Source organism: Podarcis gaigeae, assembly GCF_964106915.1.
Source record: "Podarcis gaigeae genome assembly, chromosome: 13".
Lineage (NCBI taxonomy): Eukaryota > Metazoa > Chordata > Lepidosauria > Squamata > Lacertidae > Podarcis > Podarcis gaigeae.
Genome location: NC_139689.1, coordinates 34,487,177 through 34,509,412, shown reverse-complemented (window position 1 = coordinate 34,509,412; position 22,236 = coordinate 34,487,177). Strand labels below are relative to the sequence as shown.

The window sequence follows — 22,236 nt, the reverse complement described above, 5'->3', positions numbered from 1 at the left end:
CAGATTCCATCCTGATACGGGTTCTGCAGGGGGAACCCCAGCGTCCAAGCCCTCCTCTCCTCTTTGCTTCTGAAAGGGGCTCTTGAATGTTGGTGGATGTGATTAGAGAGGTGGGATGGGGAAGCAATGTGCGGGAAACAGGATCGCTCCCATCCTCTCACCCTTTCTGGACACAAACTTCCCAAGTCCTTGCGGGGGGAAACTCTGGGTCAGGACCTCGCAGGAACATAAATGGTGGTGGTGTCAAAAAGGCTTCCGCACCCCAGGGAAATAGGAACGATTTCAGCAGTAGGGTACCCCTAAGCACAAAGAGTTATATGCAACTAAGTTCTACTGAGAGCAGACCTATTGAAATCAGCAGACGGACGTTGGCTGTTAATTGCAGTGTCTCTACTCTGAGTAGAATGAACACTGAATACAACTCTTTGGCTTTTTAAGGAATGCCTTCTAAATTTCGGTGGACTTTACTTTCAAATGAAGAGGGTCCCGATCCACTGAAGGAGTCCTATGGGGGCTCTGGCGTAGCTCTTGTTTTTTTCAATGGGGTTGGAGAGCTTCTCGTTGGACTGTGCCAACTAGAAACTCGATACAGCTGTGTTTGTCATAAGTGAATGTGCGAGAGGTGCTGAAAACGTCCAGCTCCTGACACAATGTGAGATAATATAAGGACGACGACAGCAGCCGCAGCAACACTACTAGTCTTGGTCCGGACATTCCTTTTACCTTTCTATTCTTTCGTTGTGATTCTTCAAATCAGTCGTATACTTCTTTCTCTATCCTTCTCCCTCTCTGTTCCTTTCCTTCTTTCCATTGTATCGTTTCCTTCCGATGCTCCCCTACACATCGACCTTACACTCTCTCCGTTGCTTCCCTTCCTCAAAGAAGACCACATCAGTTTCCCCCTTGCCTAGATCTTTGTATTTGCTGAAGACCCAGCTTCATTAAATCATAACACATTTCCCCATTTGTGTTCATTATCGGTCTATTCATCGATCGAGGTAATATAATAACTTTGCTGCGGGAGTACTTTTCTACAAGCTGTATCAGAATGTGCAAAAAAATCGTTGCACTTTTCGTTTTGTGTTCTATGCATATTTCTTTATTAACACGGTTGATCTCCAATATCTCAGAAGATTAGCAATATTGCTGCGGATGATAAACGCAGGAATGAGATAAATAATATTTCAGACCCTCTCTAGTATATTGATTATTCTTCCCACACACACTTCTAAATTGCTTCTGCTACTTAGTTGCAAGTTTCTTTTCCTGTCATCGTCACGTCAGAATTCAAATCTATTCACGAAACGGGAGTTTCCTTTCTTATATTTCCCCTCACAAGTGCATTATCCACAGAGAAATCTGTGGCGGTGAAATCCAGCGTGAAGCTCAGCGAGCACCATTGAAACGAATGGAGACCTCTTGAATGCCACCATTAAAACTAATGGGACCTCTTGAATGGTTCTTGAGTCCACAGGAGAACTTCCTTCTTGGTCAACCAAGTGAATAGTGCTAATAGAGGGGAAAGCTTTTGGTTTTTTAAATAGAAAAGGTATTGTTTGCTTCATATGATTTCTGGCTCCAAATCGCCTTTAAATTCCAGTTGGACCCATGAAGGCGAATTCACTCTTGGATTTTGCCAATCCAGAACTCAGCTTCCTAAATTCTATATCTGTTTTATCTGGAAACAGTTCTCACTGGTACCGATTACATTTTTGTGCAGTAACCGTACTTGGGATCTCAGCCTTATGCGCAGTTCCCACCATTTTTAAAATCAACTGATGAATGAGCCTTCATTTTCCTTATATTCTGCATGCATCTGTTCTCCTAAACTCAAAGTAAGTTGCAGCAACATTCCTTCCCTCCCACAATCTTCCAAACCATGGAACAACACTACGGATATATATTATAAATGAAACAACAACAGTCAATTGAAATCGAAATCTCAACTAACCAACCCACCCACCCCCGCCAGTACCAGTTTTCGTCCTAACAGCTGGTGTGGTGTAGTGGTTAGAGTAGCGGAATGAGAAAAGCGCAGCTCCAGGTTCAAATCTCCACTTAAGCCTACTGAGCGGTCTCCCTCTCAGCTTCCCTACCTCATAGGGTTGTTGTGTGGATGAGAGGGGAGAACCTTGGAGGCCACAGGGAGGAGCTCTCAGGAAGAGCCAGCCAGCCAGACAGACTGGGTAACTTCATCCTGGTTTAGTGAACTCTAGAAGAATCGGGTTGCTATCAGTAATCCGATGACGCCTAGTCTAACTGGCAGACAACCTGGGGGGAACAAGGAGAGAACTTCCAGCGTTCACTGCCTCAAGGGGGGAAATAACATTCAAAAAATCCTGTGGCACCTTAAAGGCTAAACAGAGAGCTGGAGAACCTGTGGCCCTCCAGATGTTGTTGGGACTCCAACTCCCATCAGCCCCAGACAGCGTGGCCAATAGTCACAGGCGATGGGAACTGTAGTCCAGCAACATCTGGACGTTCCCTACTCCTGAGCTAGCACATTGGTTATATCAAAAGTTTCAGTGGAGTACAGTCCACGAAAATGCTGTGATACATATGCTATCTTAGAATAGCTATGGTACTCTTTGTTCCAACTAACATGTCTGCCCCTCTGGAATAGCATAAGGCTTCAACCCTGTAGACCCTTACCTGGGACTAAGTCCCATTGGACTTACTCCCGAGTAGACATGTCTAGGATTATACTGCTAGTGGAGGGAATGTTGTATTACCGATACATTGCCAATGCAATGTGCACTCCAATAAACTGTACGCAAAATGGTCCTTTGCTGTGAACTGCCAAAGATTCTGTCTCCGTGCACCACTAATCGGTTTATCCCGTGTGATCATTTTTACAAAGGGTTATAAAATTTTAAGGCGAAAGGCTCTGTTCTCGTAAATTTAATTCTTGGAGGTTTTAATCAAGTCAAGTCAGAGGGATATTGGAACGGTGGGTCCCTTAAGGCCATATTTTCCAACCCTGAGGCTCATTGTGTAACAACCCCATTCTACCTCCCTAGCAGACCGACTCACACATAGCAGAACGAGGAAGCCCTACAGCATAGCGGAGAGACCAGGTTCTCCAATGCCAAAGGCGCGAGCGGGAACAAAGGAGAGGAGGGTGGAGTTCACTCATGACGCTGAAAGCTCCCCGGAAACTCTCACGCTATTTGTATCCACGAGGGGATGTTGCTAACGCGAGCTAGAAAAGGGAAGAGTCACGCTAGCTCGCGAAAGCATACCGATAAAGTTCCCGTTCTGCAAATCAGTATCCCTGACGGCTAAGCAAGCAAATCCAAACTAAATGAAACAACCCGGGCAGCCCGATTTTAAATGCATTTATACCCCGCTAGTTAACTATATGGGTATATTCTGGATGTAACACTGGACTTACTTCTAAGTAAATCTGTTTAGGATTGGGCCACTAGATTGATTAACTCTGGAGCGCAGTGGCTACTTTATTTTCAGCGCAATGGAGTCGAGTGTGTGTTGATTTACTATCCGATAAAGGACCTTACATCCAAGTAGGGCTACATAAATTTCATGACTAAAGTTAAGCCAACTAGTAGATCTGACATCTGGAATATACACAGCCCTCTATGTAAGCGAACCCCATTCATTTAAGTGGAGCAGACTGCCGCGCAATGAATTTAATAACATCGGTGTAAGGCAGAATATAACAGTATACAGCTATGTACCATTCATAAATTCGTTGGGCGTGAGCCAACAAGAAGTTCTCCTGCGCAAATTCCACTGAAATGAAAATAAATGAATTCTAATCGTTTCAGTGAGACATTTTCAAGTAACGTCAGATTCAGGTACTGGAGGGGAGGGCAGATTACTTTGCCTCATATAATGCTCTCGTGATAAATATAAATATAATTGAGTCATTAGATTTATCATGTTATAAGCAGAACAGATTTGGTGTACTTTGGATTACATTATGCATTTAGGGGTGCTGTGGTGTTAAAAAACAGTAAATAGGATGGCAAGTTCGAGCAGTGGCTGCAACGCTAAAATATGCTGTGTACAATCCACTGGGTAGGTCTCCTGAGCACCTCTCCTTGAGATGAAGGTTCCCATTCATTTCAATGAGATTTGGCAAGAGAACTTCCCCTGTATTTCCCTCCACTAGACATTAGAATTGGGGTGCACACTGAAATCACTTGGGGAATGGATTGCTGGAAATTGAAATCAATGGAATTTACTTTCGGGTAATGTTATGTGGGTCTCCTCGACGAATTTGCTATTTAAAAGAAAAAAAGGACAGTTGGTTAAAATAATGCAGGCGTTTATCTTATTTTCGAGAACTCTGGAGATAAAAATGTCACAGACGTTTAAAAAAATGCAGTTTCTGCAACGTGTCCACTTTCAGCAGGGATTACTGAAAACAAAACGAGGCGGGGTGGAGAAGGGAAGAGAGGAAATACGTCCACTGCTAGACTTTTTCAGAGGGAACACAAGCGCTTGGAATCAGGGTTTCGTTCACCTCCCTCTGCTTCCTTGTTGAAGAAAGGCAAATAGTAAGAATATGTTGGTGTCTGGCTGGGAATTATCAAATTTAAACGCTTGCTAAAACGCTGCAATACTAACCCATGCCGTAGGACGAAGCCAATTCCATTGAACAACATGGGACTCCCTTCCGAATAAGCATTTCCAAGACCATAAACTAGATAGACATGTGCGCGCAAAACCCCAGCGCGTACCCGCGCAGGCGTTCTGAAGCGTAGAACTGGCCCTTTATAAAAGGAGAGTGTTATTTCATGTCATATTGTGGGGATGCATTTCTTTTTAAATAATAATAAAAAAAACTTCGGCTATTAGCTATTCCCAGGGGGTCAGAAAACTCCGGGAGACATGTTGAAAGGGCAGATCAGCCAGGCATGAATGAAAAAGGGACCATGTTCACACCGGATGGGTTCCAAAAATGGACGCGATGTGGGAATCCCTAGCACAGGAAAAACCGAAGGCTAAAGCGACCTAGCTTTACCAAAAAGGGCTCGTTCTTTGTTAAAAGGCCAGTGTCCCTGAGCGCTTGGTTTCCAGACAGGACCCAGCGCCAGCTGCAGGCAACTGTAGATAGCGTGGGATGAGGAGGGGGAGGCCGCCTCCAGATTCCACGTGAATTTATTCCTTTGTTCCTGGCTCTGCTACCACCCAAAGGCTACCGATCTCAAACGACTTTCAGCGCAAAAGCCAGCAATTCCAGGCCAATCTTTGCCAGCTCGTGGTGCCAGGTAGAAAGGGAGGGAGGTTCACACATTATAGCGGGACAGGAAGACATCTAGGATATAGACGATAAAACAAGGGATGATGGAAAGGGTGAAAAGTGAAGACACCAGCAAGGGTTGAGTTGGGTTACTTGTAGAAAAGGAACGGGGGGGTACTAAAAATATAATAGATTTATGGATTAATGGATGGGATTAAAGCTGGAGGAAGGCACGCCACGTTTGGCAAAGATCTAAGAACAGGGGGAAAGATGCATGGGTGGATAGACGGAGATTTTGCTAAAGACCACGTTAAAATGTCATGCAAGGCCGTTTCCATTCGCAATGACCTTTTCTCAGCTCCTTACCTTTCCGTGTTTAAGCATAAAACCCGTAGCGATTTGCTATTTAAAACAGCCAACAGTAACAACATTTTATTTGAACCCTCTTGGTTTTATTTTATTTTTATTTTATTTTAACAAAGAGAGATATCTCAGTTAGCCTTTGCTCTTTTTCGATCCTTTTTTATTCCCCGCGTGAGAGACTGCTGAGGAAGAGAAGGGGGGGGGGGGACATATGGAATCAATTTCGTATCCTGACGTCGAGAACCAGCCAATTCCTGTTGGTCTTTTAAAACCAGAATCCATTTGGTCCCTCTCTATCTGGCACCTCTTGTCAGTCAGTAGGATCCCCCTCTTGCAACATTTTTAAGTCTTTATAAAGAGAAACAGCCTCGCTTAGAAACGAGAGAGGCTTTCCTCCTCCTTTTCGGAGGTGGAGGGGGGTGGCAGAGGGAGAGAGCATTGTTGTCCCGTGAAAAAGTATTCCGTATCTTCGTCTTGCTGCAGAATATCTTTATTTCGTTATTATTTTGCTCTCCCTCCGTGTCTCGGAAACCATTGTATTTTTCCTTCTGTCAAGTTGGAATCCAAGAGAGGCCCCCCGCCCCCGTTCCTCAAAAAAATAATCAAAAAAAATCAAAGCTTCCTTGCGGTGGAAAAACCGACCCCCCCAAAAAAAGCCTCAAGACAAACCTTAGCAGCAAAATCTACAGAGCTACAGTCAAGTAGTTCTTCTCTGTCTCTCTGTCTCCTTCTCCCAAACTGGCTTCCTTCGAGTTCCTCTGAACCTCGTGAGCCGCCTTCGATCTTCCTGCTGAAGTCGTTTGGTTGAGAATCGCTGCAGGTAAGAGGGATTAATAAAAATAATGATAATAATAATAATAATAAAAGAAATTACAAGACAGATCAAAACAAATCCCAAACCACTATACAACTTCGTCTGATCCTAGCATAGGAAATTCCGGGGGCCGTTGAGATTTAATTAATAGCTCTGACAAAGCTTGGGAAGGCGTCCATTGGTCCGCTGGAGTTCTAGCTTGAAGCACAGCCTCCCCCCTCCCCAAAACATCACCACCACTCTCAGAAACTAGTCCTGTAGCTTGACCAGAAAAGGCTGGGATATAGTAAACAAATAATATTAATGATCTCCTGATAATGGTTGGATCCTGGGAGTCCAATGCAAATAAAATAAAGGGGAGGCAGGTTGCTTCTTCCAAACCTGATGTTTGGACCAAATAGGTCCCCCCTCCGCGCTTGCCGCCCCTCCCAGGCCACATTTGTTAAAGGTTTAACGCCTCTGGGTTGTTTGAAAGGGAAAACTACAAACGCTTCTTTAAGGGAGGGGAAGCCTGGTGTTAAACAGAGAGATGTGATTTATGGTGTTGAGAAAGTTGTGTTTATTTGAGGTGGCTCCTGTCACGACCAGCCTTTTCCTAGAAGACCAAATCTGTATCCCTTCCCTTTTCTCCCTCTCTCCTCCCCCCCCCCCCGTTTCTTTTATGTTTGTGAGTTGTAGTTAACAAATATCTTACCGGTGTGTGAAGCAAGCAGTGTTAGGTCTCCACAGAACCAGCAATGTAAAACAAAGCTTGCGGTTTTACCTTGTAGGGGACCGCCTTAGTCTTTCAGAGACTGAGACATCTTATCAACTTGTTTGTCCTCGCCATCATATTTAGCAATGCACGCATTGTTTGGCCTTTGCAAAATCTGGGGGTGCACCCTTAACCTGGACTCAAACGCCACCGAACGCAATGAGGCTGCAATCCTATACTCACTAAACAGGGAGTAACCTCCATTGAACTCAGTGGGACTTGCTTCTGAGTAGACATATATAAGATTGCACTGTGGGGTTTATCTCAGAGGAACAATGCATAGGATCGGGCCACCTGATTGCAATCCTATTGCACAGAGGAGTGAGTCCAACCGAACTCAAGGCAGTTTCTTCCAGGTAAACATGGACTGTTTGGACTATTTTATTCTTTCCAGAGTTTCATGCTAAAGAATGCAGTCCGCATTCTATAGAAATAAAGGGCAAATTTCTCTTACACTTGAATGGCTGTACTTCTTTTTGTTTGTTTTTTTAAAATGTTTTTAATGCTCTTAGACCAAAGGAGGGAAGGGACTCTTCCATCAAACCGGCCTTCTTTTCTTCTTTCCTTGTTCCTTACAATTGCATCTGACATAAGAATTCTTCTTATGTTAGGAAGCCAGGGCTTTTTCATTCTGCTGAGTCTTCGGGAAGCAGAGGTTACAGTCAAACTTACACACCAAAAAAATAAAAATAAAAGGGGGGGAGGGTGAAATAGATAAAGCCACTATTGCTGACAGTACAAATATGTTCTGAGTTCAGGATGGCGATGTTAATAACTCAGTTCCTGGGACCATACCCCAGCTATAAACGTACACTTTTTTTTATTAAAAACAAACAAAACACCACCCCAATGTCTAATATTTCCTCCGGCAAAGTAATGCCATATTGGAAGAGAGCAAGAACTCTGCTCTCTGAGCGCCTCCCTTCCCTGAAAATTGCTTTGCATTAAATTTCCTCAGCTCCAGAATCATCTTCCTTACTAGCCTCCAGCTAAACTTGATTAAAAAAAAACTGCTTGATGCGTTGACAGATGAAATCCAAGAGGAAACCACAAGGCCCTTAAGTGACCCTAATTTAATCGATTTTATCATAAATCATCAACTTGATGAAGAACCAAAGTTTTCATTGAAGGAAATTGATATTAATGGAGTGGCTGCTTCTTTAATTCAGATGTTGTTTCCTACCAGTTCGAAAACAAACTCAGTTGGCATTCTCTGGGCAACTTCTATGGGAATCATGTTGGGTTGCTGTTGTTATTTTAATTATCTTAATTAGGACAGTTTAGGTAGCGACGTGCCAAAGAACCACAAGGAGCCTCTTGGACTTCAGCAAGGTTCCATTACAGCACTGAGGATCTATCTAGACTGTGGTCAGATTTTAATGAATGCAGCACCAAATACCAAACCACTTGCCTCCGATAACCCACCAGATCGGAAACGTCTGTCTTCAGAAAGAGCAAGGATGGTGGTTCCCTATCAGCTATTCATCATGCTACCTACCTGTTTGGGAATTGGAGAGTCAACGAGAGAGAGAAGGCTATTTGGCCCATAGTTTATAATATAATGATTGCGAATTTCCAAAACGCATTTTTGAATGTATCAAGTCCTTGCGTTTACAAGTAGATCTGCAAGCACGTCCCCATCCCAAGCAATGACTTAAAACCAAAGCTCTAAGTCATGCCCCACAATACTGCTTTTGAGGGCCTGTTAAACATTGGCCGCTTTCACAATTCTTCATCTTGCAATTAAAAATTAACTCTAGGCTTCAGCTCTATGCCCGTCTGTTATGGATGCCTAAGTCCCAATTAGCCTTTAGGTATGCTGATGAATGCCATAGATCAAAGAGCCTTGGAGGGTTTCAGTAAAGCAGGAAACGGGACAAGGAAACGGCTGGTTAATATGTGAAACCTAATATATCTAAGGGTGGATGAAGAAAACGCAACGGAATGGCATTCCCAATCCTACACGCCTCTACGTGGAATAAAGTCCCACTAATTGTACTGCAACTTAGCTCCATGGAGATGGCTGCTATCCCCAAATAGAGACGGTGGTGCAAGGAGGAAGAAACTACTTTGGGATAAAAAGAGCAGACAGCCACCTTCAAACGGGTTTGAGATGGTGTCTTTCAATGCAAAGAGATGCTTTTAGAGTAAATGGCTAGAGACCAATAGGTTATCCCTGTACAGTGGTACCTCAGGTTAAGTACTTAATTCGTTCTGGAGGTCCGTTCTTAACCTGAAACTGTTCTTAACCTGAAGCACCACTTTAGCTAATGGGGCCTCCTGCTGCCGCCGAGCCGCTGGAGCACGATTTCTGTTCTCATCCTGAAGCAAAGTTCTTAACCTGAAGCACTATTTCTGGGTTAGCGGAGTGTGAAACCTGAATCGTATGTAACCCAAGGTACCACTGTATAGGAGAGGAGTGCTTATCTGTTCTCTCTGCCTGTCTCTCTCATTCCATCCTACCCTTTCAGTCTTTTCCTGCCTATTAATTATGTAAACCTGTTTATTACCATTCATGGCACCTTCCAGTACCGCGGCTGCTGGGCAATTACAAGCTCCAATAGTGTGCTGAGCGCTTCACAGAACACCCAAATTGCGCAGTCTCTGACAGCAGATTCTTAGCAATATCTGCTACCATACAGTCAGCCACTCTGTACCTCCTTGTGTATGAAGCAGAACCAAAATGCCAAGGAGGATTGTGTCCCTCTTTTCGCTCCTCCCGCTCCCCCGCCCAAAGTTAGTGATGGTAGATGACTCCGCTTGTTGTGGTTATATATTTTAACTCCCACCCCCTTCTCGAACTTTATGATGTTATGACGGAACTCGAAGAGAAGGAAAGGGGGGGGGGGACACTCCAGCTCCATAAAGTTTGACTAGAACTCGGGTATTTGCCTGCGCCTGCCTTTTTTTGCCATTTGGCAAGTTTCCAATATAAGAATAGGTAGCTGCAACCTCAGAAGGGAAGCCTTCGCCTTGCTTGAAAATATTTTCCTTTCTCTTTTCTTGTAGGCGCAGTTTCGCTCTGTGGTATCCAATCGTCATCTTCCTTCCCAGACAGAAGTAAGTGGATTCTAAATTTAAAAGTTGTGAACTGAGAGAATTATAGCTTGGCTCCCTCGCTTTTCTTTAACGGGGTGAAATCCTCTTTCTGCTGCTGAGATCAGGGTCTGCTCTCCAGGCCACTGACCTCCCAAAAAGCCCCAAAGGCTGAAGGATAGAAGTGATGCGCATGAATAGGAATCTGTTTTCTCACCCATTTCCTCTCCCTTTTTGCATGCATGACTCTGAAGAGTGTATTTTCATGCCAAAAGAGAGATTATCTGAAACTTATTGACGACGCCACCCGCTCCACCAGCAAGCAAACTATCTTCATTACATTTATCACCCGCTTGAAGCTGCTATCTGATATACCCTCTTCCTTTGGACCACTGAAATCAGTGGGAATTTGCTCGGGAGTAAACATGCATAGGATTGCGCGGTAAATCAATGAAGAGGGGTGGAGTCTTCACTTTAGTCCCCATCCACCACACAATCCACTTCCCAGCTAAGAAAAATAGCCAAGGCCTTAAATATGTTTACGTGGAAGTAAGTCCTACTGAATTCAATTGGCCTTTCCTAGTAAGCACGACTAAAATTGTAGCGTTGCTGAGGAGCTAATCAAGTTTTATCTGCCCTGAATGACGTTCTGCAGAAATTATGCGGAAGTAAGGTTTTCAAAAACGCTGCACGGGCTCCCAGGGAAGCGCTATTTTCTCCCAATTGACGCTGCTATTAAGAGGTCGAGCGTGGGTGTCGAACTGGACCTCCTCCACGGCAGCTCAGAGCAGCTTTCTAGTAAACCAGGAAGTGCTTCTGCCTGCTCCCACGGTTATCTCCGGCCAGGAAGAGATAACAACGCTGAAAATTTGAATGGGGGGGGGGGAAGAGGAGGAGGAGGGTGAAGGAGGGACCGCAGGGTGTCGCGTATGGAAGTTGAGTTGCTACTCAACTAAGTTTTACTCAGAGTACGTCCATGGAAATTAAGGGGTATGACTAAGTTAGGCCCATTACCTTTAATGGGACTACTCTAAGTAAAGCTTCCTTGAATGCCACCCATTCTCTCCCTTTTCCTCCTTCCCGGTTTTTTCTCCTTTTCCCCCGGAACACATAGATCCAAGTAATAAAACTCGGTAGCAAGAACCTAATAGGTTTGTCAGCGTGAAGTTAATCAGGTGGGAACAGTAAGGTGCGAGGTCTAAGTTTTTAAAGAAAACACAGAAAGAGAAATTTGAAAATTGTCACGTCGTGAAAGGATGGTTCAGTCCTTTATTTCATAATTCGAAAGAAAGACAATGCAAGAGGTCAGCTGCCTAGTATCTCAAGGTCCCGCCCACACGAACACTTCATGTGAAGTAGGTCCTACGGTGTCCAGTGGCTCTTACTTTCAGGTAACCGCATAGGATTGCAGCCTTAGCAGTAAATAGCATTCAGAATCAGCTTGTGGTCAGGTTGTCCCTGTGCTTAGACAAGAAAGCCCTCGCATTTGATACGAAACACGTTCCCTGGTAGCAAATCCCCTTGAAAATGTAGTTTCCATGGAAATCCAGATGCACGTTTCTGCTTGGGGAGAGTTACTCAGGTTCTCTGATCTTCCTCCTTTTTAAATATGCGCTGGACTGTTCCGTACTAGTCAAGCGCGCCCACGCCTCCCCTCTCCAGCCGCCCCAACTGCAGAACAAGACCCAGAGACCACTTACACAAGACAAAGTGCCCCCCCAAGAGGGTGGAGCACAAAACAGACTGGGATTGTGTGGGGGGGTTCTCTCTTTCCTTCCCCCCTTTGGCTGGTGTTGTTGTTTATGTTTTATACTTTGGAGACAATTTAAAGCTACTTCCGTTGATTGACCATTAATCCGGTGAGTTATTAGGCTTCTAAACCAAAGGTCGTGGGGGAGAAAGAGTTACAATCCATCAAGGGAAACAATCGGATAGAGAGATGCTGGTTTATCCTGAGTCGCCGCATGGGTAGAGTTTGCGTGCACGTGTGGCTATGAGAGGATTAAGGAGGAGGAGGGAGAATGTTAACCACACACTTATTTGGATGTGCATTTCCTGAAGTCAGATGCACTTGCACACAAACCAAGTTCTTTAGAACTGAAGTTCTCTTAATCCTGCTCCGATGTAACAAGGGAAGACATCTTAGGATACGAATCCCTAAAACAAAAACAAAAAGAGATAAATATTGTAGTAAGTACTGCTGGCTTCCGGGGAACATTTCCCTGTGCACTTATGGCAGAACAATAGGGTTTGCTCAATATATTTTGCCGCCTGAGGTATAACAGCAAATAGCACTACTTCCCGCAATCACCTTCCCCCGTCAGGTACCCAAGATTGGTCAGGGTGTTTTGGCAGCTGAAGTAAAAAAGAAGAAGAGGAAGAACAAAAACTCCCAGACAGTGAAAGTACTAACAAAAAGAACCCAATAACAATATATAACATGACTAACAATGTGGTGCCCTTTTGTGACACCCAAAATCAACTGTCTGGGGCAGCTACCTCGCTTTCCCTAATAGTTGGGCCATAAACAACAGGTTTTACCCAACCCTCCATCAGGAAGCTCTATGTCTATATAACTTATACAAAGTTTTAGAGCCATAAGCACAAATATGCATTCCATAGATGACTCCATGGATAGATAGATTAAAAACAACTATAGCTACAGTGAAGCATCACTGGTGTTAAATAAAATAAACAAGGTTTGTAGAGAATTTCTATACAAAAGGACGCATATAAAGATTTCTCGTCCTACAACAGCTTTGGGGAAGCTTTTTCAGTCCACATCTTTCATTGGCTTCTGGGCAACCAGAGACCACATGCCAGTACTGGGAGGGGCCAGAGACAAATGTGGGTGGAGCAATGAATGCAAATGTTACCTTTGTGTTGATGTCTGATTTCTACGCACATTCACTCACCCTTATTCATCCTCCATCAAGGCGAGCAAGAGCCATTATCAGAGTTCCATAATACATTCCAGCCAGGCAAGAATACTTGAGGAGGGTGGCAGGCAGGGCTGTAGAGATGGCTGTGGCCTGGGGAGAGCCTCAAGGGCCAGGTAAATATATCTAGAGGGCCACCTAAGGTCTGAGGTTACCTGCCCCTATTCCATAATGTGCTACCACTACTGGTAGCCTTGATTTCCACATCAGAAAGGGAAGATAAAAACGTAATGGATGGTTGGATGGTTGGTTGGATGGATGGATGGATGGATGGATGGATGGATGGATGGATGGATGGATAGACAGATGGACAGACAAAACAGTATTTCTGCAATAAATAACAACAGTATTAAGTAATGCCATCAGGCCACATAGAAAACCTTATGTTTAAGAAAATACATAAAGACGACCAGAAAACACTACCAAACACTAGAATGGGAGAGGTTTCTGTCTTTTTACTACTTTTCCATCTTTTTGGTGGGTACTGGGCAGAAACTTTACCCCATTAAAATAGACGGATTTTGGTGTGTGGGGAGGAAGTTTTATCCTTCCTGAAGGCATTTTCCCCTTTCCTGTAGGATTTTATGTCTTTTAGACTTGGATTGCTGCACTTCTGCCCCCTATCCAACGGCTAACACCACCTATGGGGCTGTCTTGGTGACCCACCTCCCTGGCGCACTACCCCTGCCCTCCAAAAGCCAGCAGTCGAGATTTAAAAAGATGGGAATGGCATCTCCCTGAAGGTGCTCAGGACCACTTCACACGTGCATTTTATGCTACTCACTGTCTTATCGTCATACTAAGGCAAAACTGGATGACTCGCAGCTGAACGTGCAAACTGTAGTTAATGAACTACGGCAGCAGTAGCAGGTTAGCAGAAATCGTTTTAGTAAGCTGCCTTCATTTGCTTTGGCCTCATTTTGCTGCCACTAGGTTTATTCACTGAGTTCTAGAAGCGTGAGAATATTATTATTATTATTATTATTATTATTATTATTATTATTATTATTAGCTGCTAGACTGCTCACACATAGAAACACTTCACAATGAAACAAAACAAACAAAAAAGCAACAACTTTATTTATGATGCAAAGAACGAATAATTTAAACTCCGAGCCAGAAATAGCACACCGATGATTGCAAGTGGTATAAGTGGCCCGGTGCCAGCTCGGTGGCCGTTCATAGGGGCGGGCGCCTCTAGGAACAACAAGAAGCAGGCGGAATGAAGCTGGAATTATTGCCAAAGGCCGCAGAATTGAGATGGGGGCAGCTGGGGCCTCCCGGGCGTGATTTATATTCCAGAGGTTCTGCGACATGCAGGGATACCGTTCGGGGAGTGTTGGTGTGTGGTTAGCGGACGTTTTTATTGCAGATTAATAATATTAGCATTCAGAACGGAAAACCGGGTTATTAGAGCCAAGGAATGTTTCCCCAAACGAAAATATTTTTAAATGATCTCTCCCTCTCCCTCCCTCTCGTTCCCCCCCCCCCCAAACCAAAACCTTACCCAAGCTTCAGTGATAAATCTCAAAGCAGTTCGCCTTCCACAAATCCTCGGTTAATTGTTTGGCGAATTCGCTTTCTCCTTCGGCCCATTTTGTTCGCCTACACATGAGAATGCCAGACACCATCTGACTACCCTTCTGAATTTTACTAGACCTCGGTGGGATTAAAGTTGGGATCTCCGGCAGGCTTTAACTTGAGAGCAATAGGCCCTTTTTATATGCGTTGGGTTCGTGTATGCCCTATTGCAAAGACTCAAAGACTCAGAAGGACCGCTGTGTGTGTGTTGTGTACACACGTACTCGGTTGAAAATAAGCGAGGCTTACTTGCAGGTAAATGAACTGGGGTTGCTTCTCCCTTCTCTCGGACCCGGCCCCTCGCGAATATACTGCCAAAGTTTAAAAAACCACGACGTGCTAAGCATATAAGAAATAAAATAAATGGATCTGGATATTCCTCCTTTGTTAGGTTATTCCTGTTATTTTAATCGAAAGACATTAAGTTCACCAACAGGAAAAAATAAACCCGTTAACTCCCCACCCACCCCCCAACCGCGGGAAACCGTACCCTAACAACGTTAGAGAACATCAAAAGCCTCTTGCTAACAACACTCTCTCCCCAATCGGGCAAGAGAACCCTCTCTCAGTCCAGCCTGCAAGGAAATATTCGAAACGAAATGCCTCCTAAATGCGTGCTTGCGCGCCTATAGTATGGCTCTCCTGTGTCCATGCATCATCTTTAACTTCGGTTGACTCCCAGCACACACATGTAAAGTTAGCTGGCAACTTTTAAAGTGAGCGAACGACGGTGGTAAAGACCTGGGTCCTGTTGGCGAATCTTCGGTAGGAGTGTTTGGACAGTGGTGTTATGGAACGGAGAAGGCTATTTTTTACCCAAAGTGATTTATTTGCCTCCTGTCCCAAACTTATCTGTTTTTACGTTCTAGACTTTTACTAAACAGTCCAACACGCCCCCCCCCCTTTCCCCTCTCTCTGTATGTGTCTCTCTCCCTCTCCTTCTCTTGTTCTCTCTTTTAAACAGGTCCCCTTCTTTTTCAAACTGTACTTCTCCATTATACCTTCAGGACCAGCAGCCTAGGAACTGGTGAGTTTTAAGAAAACACCACTGACCTATTGTGGGTCCCGCCTAAAGTGCACCACCAGCAGCCCCTATCTCATACCAGTTTCAGAAAGACCTTAAGGATTTATTCAAGGCCCCGCTCTCTCTTTTTTAAACAGAAAGTTTGATACTTTACACTCTGCAGTTAATCGATTTGCTTTCTACCCTGGTCTTGTTTTGAGCCTCTATTCCATGCATCGTAGTCCTCAGTATGTAAGTCAGAAGGACACGACCTGGTATGTTCAATGGGACTTACTCCCTAGCGTTTAATTTCAGCTTTATATAGAGCAATACTTCTCGGATGTAACCCACACTGAATTCAACGGATTTTACTCCCAGGGTAAAATCATGGGACTTAGTCTTGGAAGGACTAAAAGGACAGTAGACCTGGAAATTCAAAAAGACAGTATTAAATACTCACACAATGCTACTAATTCGTTTTTTAAAAAGAAAAAGGAAAGAAAGGGAGTGTTTATGCCAATAAAAGTGCTTGTCCCTTCTGAAAGTTATGTTTACCATACGTGGAGGCGCTACTTATTGTCCAGCAGCAGACTTCTAAGTTTCACCCGGAGAATTCCACAGGACGTGTTTTGCCAGTGAAGTTCTTCTTGAATATCATGGTTCAGTTGAGCGTCCAATCTCAGGATGGTCTTCCAAATCAGAAAATAGCCCACCATCGCATGCAGATCTAGGATTTCTTTTCATAACTCATAAAAAAGCCAAAGTGGACAGGAATAAGGTAACATTGTCCGGGTGGATAAAGTCACTTGCAATTTTAGGCATGAGAGACAAAGTTAGGTCTGAAAAGTTAAGTGAAAAAGTTTTTCCGAAACAGAACCATTATCAAAGATGGGGAGCACTAAGAACATCCCAAGAAAGGAATGAGCCAATTCCAGAGTCCACTCCCTTTCTGAATGCCAGTTTCCCCTTGATTCAGCAATTACCCCCTTCAAGGTAGAGGTGCAAAAAGAAGGAGGGGGAGAGAATAACAATAGATCTCCTTTTCCCTTCTTCCTCTGCCTCGCACGCACGCACCCAAAAATGTGCAGACACCTCAACTTCTTCCTCCCACACTCAGTTTGTAGCGGCAGCTGCCTTTCAGGTCAGCAGCAAAAGCAGAGCGAATACGTTTTTGTCTTGGCAAGCTCCTTGTGTTATGAGCAGGGAAGGGGGTCATAAATCTTGAGTGACTTAAAGAGACGTCATCTATCTATCTATCCATCTATCTATCTATCATCTATCTAATGTTAAATAACTTCCCTGTGTCAGGTGAACTTATCACATTCCTGCCCCAATCACAGTCGCTTGCAAGTAAATCCCAATAAACCGAATGAAACTTTGCATCCCAAATGTTGAGCATAACACGATGAGAGGTGCCGGAAATGTAGATCAGTCAGTCTTTCTTCTTCCTTCCTATGTGTGAACGCTTGCATTATGGGTGGCATCTGACTAAGCCATACTCAGAGTAGACCTATTGACATCAATGGACTTTTACTAATTGAAGATTTCAGCAGGTCTGCTCCGAGTCTGACGTGCTCGAATGTAACCCATAATGCATACACAACGTGAGCATTCAGGAAACCAATAGCACTCAACCAGGTTAAGTATATAAACTTTCAGAAACTTTCCCTTTCATGTCGCCTAGAAGGTTTGTAAAACTTTTCAGGGAGATGTTCTCAAGAGCTGTTGTTTGTTTTGCTGTTTTTAAAATGCTGCTTTCTTTCGCCGCGTCTCCCTCCCCCTCCCCGCATATGCTTGTCATAATAATTAAGTCATATCGGAGGGTTGTGCAATCCATTTTGTCCAGGGAGGGGTATAATGGAGGTCTGAGAGAGTTATCCCCCGCTTGCTCTGCTGAAGGAAATGGGGGGGGGGACAGAGAGAGAGAGAGAGAGAGAGAGAGAGAGAGAGAGAGAGAGAGAGAAAGAGAGAGAGAGAAAGAAAGAAAGAAAGAAAGAAAGAAAGAAAGAAAGAAAGAAAGAAAGAAAGAAAGAAAGAAAGAAAATCTGCCTCTGTTCCAAAGATTTATTAGCATAACTTGACACCTAATTGCGAAGCACGTGAATCAATACAGCTTTTGCTATCCTGCTAGGCCTCTGTCCGCCACCTCTCTATTTGCATATTTCCTTTCCACTCCTGACGCCGTCAGGAAGCAACCTTGGCGTTTGCCCAAGCCCTCCCAAAGCAGGAGGGAGAAGGGGGAAAAAAACCACCCCTCCGTTCCCCCCGCCCCCAGAAACGAAATCTCTACATCTCTCTCCCCTGAATCCCTCCTCAACCCCTCCCCCTCCCGAGCTTTCTTGTTTTAAATTGCCCGGTTTAACAAAAATAATAACTGGATGTTATTATTATGTCATTTAAATCTCAGTCTAAGCATTCCTTGTCGAGGATTTCATGTCAGCTATTCTTTCTGTTTCCCCCTCCTCTGTACCCTGTCTCTCTCTCTCTCTCTTTCTCTCTCTCTCTCCCCCTCTCTCTCCCTCTCTCCCTCTCTCTTGCCTTCTGCTGTTAAGCCAGAGGCCATTGTTAACCGTGAACAGGGCGTACCAAGACTATAGGGCAGCCACAATCAAAGGATTCCCTATACATCTTTGGAAGGCTGTCTAGCATCTTGTGGTTCCTACCTCTTCTCACCTTCCCCCCCCCCCACGCACTCCTCCCCAAACGGATTGAGAAAGAGAGAAAGAGGCGAGAGAGAGAGAGAGGACCCGAGCATCCCTCACCGTAAGCTCCTATAGAGATGTCCCCCCTCCTTTTGGCGTTATGACCGGATTTCTCTCTCTAGATATTCCTTGAACATTAAAAAAAAAAAAAAAACAGCACGGGAGAGGAATGGGGGGAGCTCTCCTCGCTTATTGATTGCGTTGCTTGCTGGCTGCGAAAATATATTATGTCTGCTCGCCGCGCTGCTCTCGTCAGAGGCTAAGGTAAGGTGGACCGAAATAGGCTATCAGTTTGTGAATGGCGGAGACCGTGTCTCCATGATTTATAGCTGTATGACTCGCATCGCGGTTCATGAAGAGTTCACAAGCTTTAAGCTTCCTTCCACGCAGCGTCTCTCTCTCTCTCTCTCCTCTCTCTCTCTCACTCTCACCCTCTCTCTCTTCTTCTTCTTCCCCCCTCCTTCCCTCCCCTTCTTTCTACCCCCCTTTCCCCCCTCTTTTTGCTATTCTCCCCCTTCTATTTTCCTCCCCCTTTCTCCTTCGCCTTTTCATCTAGAACGCTTTCTTTCTCTCTCTTTGACGTGGTGGAGGATTTCCCCCCCCCCTTTAATTTTTCAAGGGGGAAAGCTCTAAATGTAGTGAACAATTTGCTGTGAACTGGATAGTTGTCCGGAACCCCAGATTATTATTATTATTATTATTATTATTATTATTATTATTATTATTATTATTATTAATTGCCTTTGCCCTACTATGGAGAAATGCACCCTAAGGAGAAAGGCTCTCCGGTTCTCTCGCATAACCAGAGTAGGACTGCGAATTTTAGAATTCTTTTTCCAACATGGAGGTTAAAGGGAGCTTTTAATACTATATTTTCCCATGCTCCACGGCCTTCCCTTCGCTCTTGTCACAAACCCTTTAACGGGCTTCTAGATTCTTGGATTCACTCTTTTTCTTAAAAAAAAAAAAATCAATTTGCAAAAAATAAATCTCTCTCTCTTGCAAAAGTTCCCGAGAAGAGAGGCTTTTATTTAGAATCCAGGTTCCTCTCCTGGAATAAAAACGAAACTTCCGAGAGAGAGAGAGAAGGAACTTCTGCGGTTACCATTTGGAGGACTAATTTCCAATGCACTATTCCTATTTATTATTCCGCTGGAGATTTCGGGGTGCTTTTTAAAACACACGCACATCCCAACAACAACTACAGCAACAATTCCTTGGAGTAAATCATTTACGATTCCACCCGTCTCCGACTAAGATAAATGACCGACATTTGGGACGTGTTGAAAGATGAGATACAAAAGGGGCGAAAAAATCTTTGCTACTGAACGCTCAGACCACTTTGGATTCCTTTTCGAGAAGAGTAGAATGGGAATTAATTTTTAATGCACTGTTTAATTCTTCCTTTAAAAGAAGAAGACATTTGCTTCCACCTTCTCATAGGCCTTCCAGAAGTCCCAAGAAATCCAAAACAAACCAGCGAGGCCTAGTAAAATTATCGTTATGGCTGAACCGCTTAGTCAGTTTCAGCGAACCCAGTCTTTTAATATCGAATTAATGATTATTGCGTTTCTTCTTTATTTTTAATCAATCTATTGCCATGAGAGTGCTCGAGTGTTTATGTCTGCTAAGGAACAGCTGAAATAAGACAGCAACTCTATCATTCTTTCCAGTTAATACATAGCAAATATTTTAACAGCCTGCTTCTAGAAGGCAACGGTTGTGTCTAATCCATGGAACATACGAAAGGATTGCAACATAGACTTTCAGAGTTGCTGTTCTGCAAACTGCAGAATTTATACAGGCATAAACTGAAGAGGAGGAGGAGGAGGTTCGTGGAGGAGGAGGTGGGGCATGTGGTTGGGTATGAGGTCTGAATTATATTTAGGTTTTGAAGTGCATAGATGTAGGGAAGTCAGGGGGGAAGGTTGCTCCTGTTGTGTGTGCGTTCCTATGGTCAGAATTGACCAATATTGGGTTACAGTATTATTTTTCATTCTGTAGGGGAGTATAATAGATTGTAGCTCACTGGGAAAAAGGGCATTTGAAATGAAATACAGAATACAGTGAAACAGGATTCTCTCTTATTCATCCTTCCGTGTGTGTGTGTGTGTGTGTGCTTTTCCTACTGATTTATTATTTGACCCATTAAATAATTCTAGCCTTTTTGTGCCCTTCCAACATGGAGAAAATTAATGTTTCCTTAGAAGAATACATCCTTTTTTCTCTTTTTGAGGAAGGAATTTCCCCCTCCCACCCCTAAATAAAGGAAGGACAAACCAAACATAAAAGTTAAAGGGAAAGAAAATCAAGAGAACCAAATGGCCTGGTGGCAAAACTGGGTTGTGTTTTATTTTGTTTAAAGAAAGGATGAGAAGCCATAGAAGGAAGCTTATATATATATATATATATATATATATATATATATATATATGCAGGTTTTGGTGTCCTCGGGTGTCTTCCCGTGTAAAAGTTGGGGTGTCTAGGCGACGTTTCGACGAGGTCTCACTCGTCATCTTCAAGCTGGAAGGTTTCCTCCCCGTAGAGGTAAGATATTTGCTTTCGTAGATTTTCACGGGTACAGGAATGCAGGTTTTGGTGTCCTCGGGTGTCTTCCCGTGTAAAAGTTGGGGTGTCTAGGCGACGTTTCGACGAGGTCTCACTTGAAGATGACGAGTGAGACCTCGTCGAAACGTCGCCTAGACACCCCAACTTTTACACGGGAAGACACCCGAGGACACCAAAACCTGCATTCCTGTACCCGTGAAAATCTACGAAAGCATATATATATATATATATATATATACACACACACACACACACACACACACACACACACACACCGGACTAGCACCTTGGGAGTCGCAACTGAACCAGATTTGTTAAGGGCTTGCAGGGTAGAGTGGATTCTAGAGCCTGTTTTCAAACTGTAATGAGAGTTGCAAAAACAACATGGAAAACAGTATCAAAAGCGCCAACATCAAAGAATTCAGCACAGGTCTCTAAATCTGACAATGTTCCCAGCCATCACAGCTCTCTAAATTCAGCGCACTAACGCGGCACTCCTATATTTACACTTTCCTGGGAGTAAGCCCCCTTGAGCACACTGAGACTTACTTCCGAGTAATCATGCCTAGCCTTATGCTGCAAGTGGACGGACCATTTGGCGGAATGTCAGAAGCTGAGTTCAGTTTTATGTTTAACCTTAAAATGTTGATTTAAAAACGTGGATCCTGATCAATTTTAAGGTAACAGTGATTTTTTAAAAAATCCTATTACCCAATCTATACTTGTACACTCATATCAGGAGAATATTAAATTATAATACGAATTCACCTTAGAATAACTTGATAATTGCATGCATACAATGTGTTTGTGTGTGTGGATAGATATAAAAATGATACCACCGGTACAGAAGAGACAGTTTAGATCTACCAAGTGACTTCCCATCTCAAACTTGCATTTTGCTTATCTGGGAGTCAGCCCCGATGGGACTTTTACTTCCCAGCTGGGTTTTATTTCTGCTCGGGCCCCTTTTTTGGAGGTTTCGCTCACGGAAACTGACGGGCTTGAGATTCGCGTGGAGAAAGCCAAGAGCCTATTGCTTTCTTACGAGTGGGGGTGCGCGCGGCGAACTATGTCGACTTCTTCCTGTATGAATGTGTGTGTGGATATTGACAATGTTATGTATGCAGGCAGGCACCTATGTGCGCACCTTAGAGAGTTAGATTGAATGGCCTATAAGAAATCATCTCTCCCCCCGTTGGAAGATTTCTATCCCTATCTCAGCAATGGTTCTTGAACAATACCAACCCAATTGGAAAGAACAAAAGGA

The 22,236-nt window shown here is 43.9% G+C and overlaps 1 protein-coding gene and 1 long non-coding RNA gene across 8 annotated transcripts in view; one reads left to right on the top strand and one right to left on the bottom strand.

The window, feature by feature from the left end:
- Nucleotides 1-22,236, top strand: part of HOXB3 (homeobox B3) — an 87,809-nt gene that overhangs the window by 54,466 nt on the left and 11,107 nt on the right. For 3 of the 7 annotated variants that reach the window (XM_083709655.1, XM_083709657.1, XM_083709656.1), the window contains exon 3: nucleotides 10,150-10,200. The exons of 1 other annotated variant lie outside the window; for it this stretch is intronic. The gene's annotated coding sequence lies outside the window, so the exon portion shown is untranslated. Of the gene's footprint in view, nucleotides 6,393-10,149; nucleotides 10,201-15,660; nucleotides 15,724-16,101; nucleotides 18,666-22,236 lie in introns of those variants that run through there. 3 more of the 7 variants (XM_083709658.1, XM_083709659.1, XM_083709661.1) reach the window with 3 other exon arrangements.
- LOC310830351 lies at nucleotides 19,363-21,694 on the bottom strand. Its single transcript, XR_014557613.1, has 2 exons — nucleotides 21,237-21,694; nucleotides 19,363-21,037 (listed from the first exon to the last, which is right to left on the bottom strand). It is a non-coding gene; the product is annotated as an uncharacterized lncRNA (long non-coding RNA).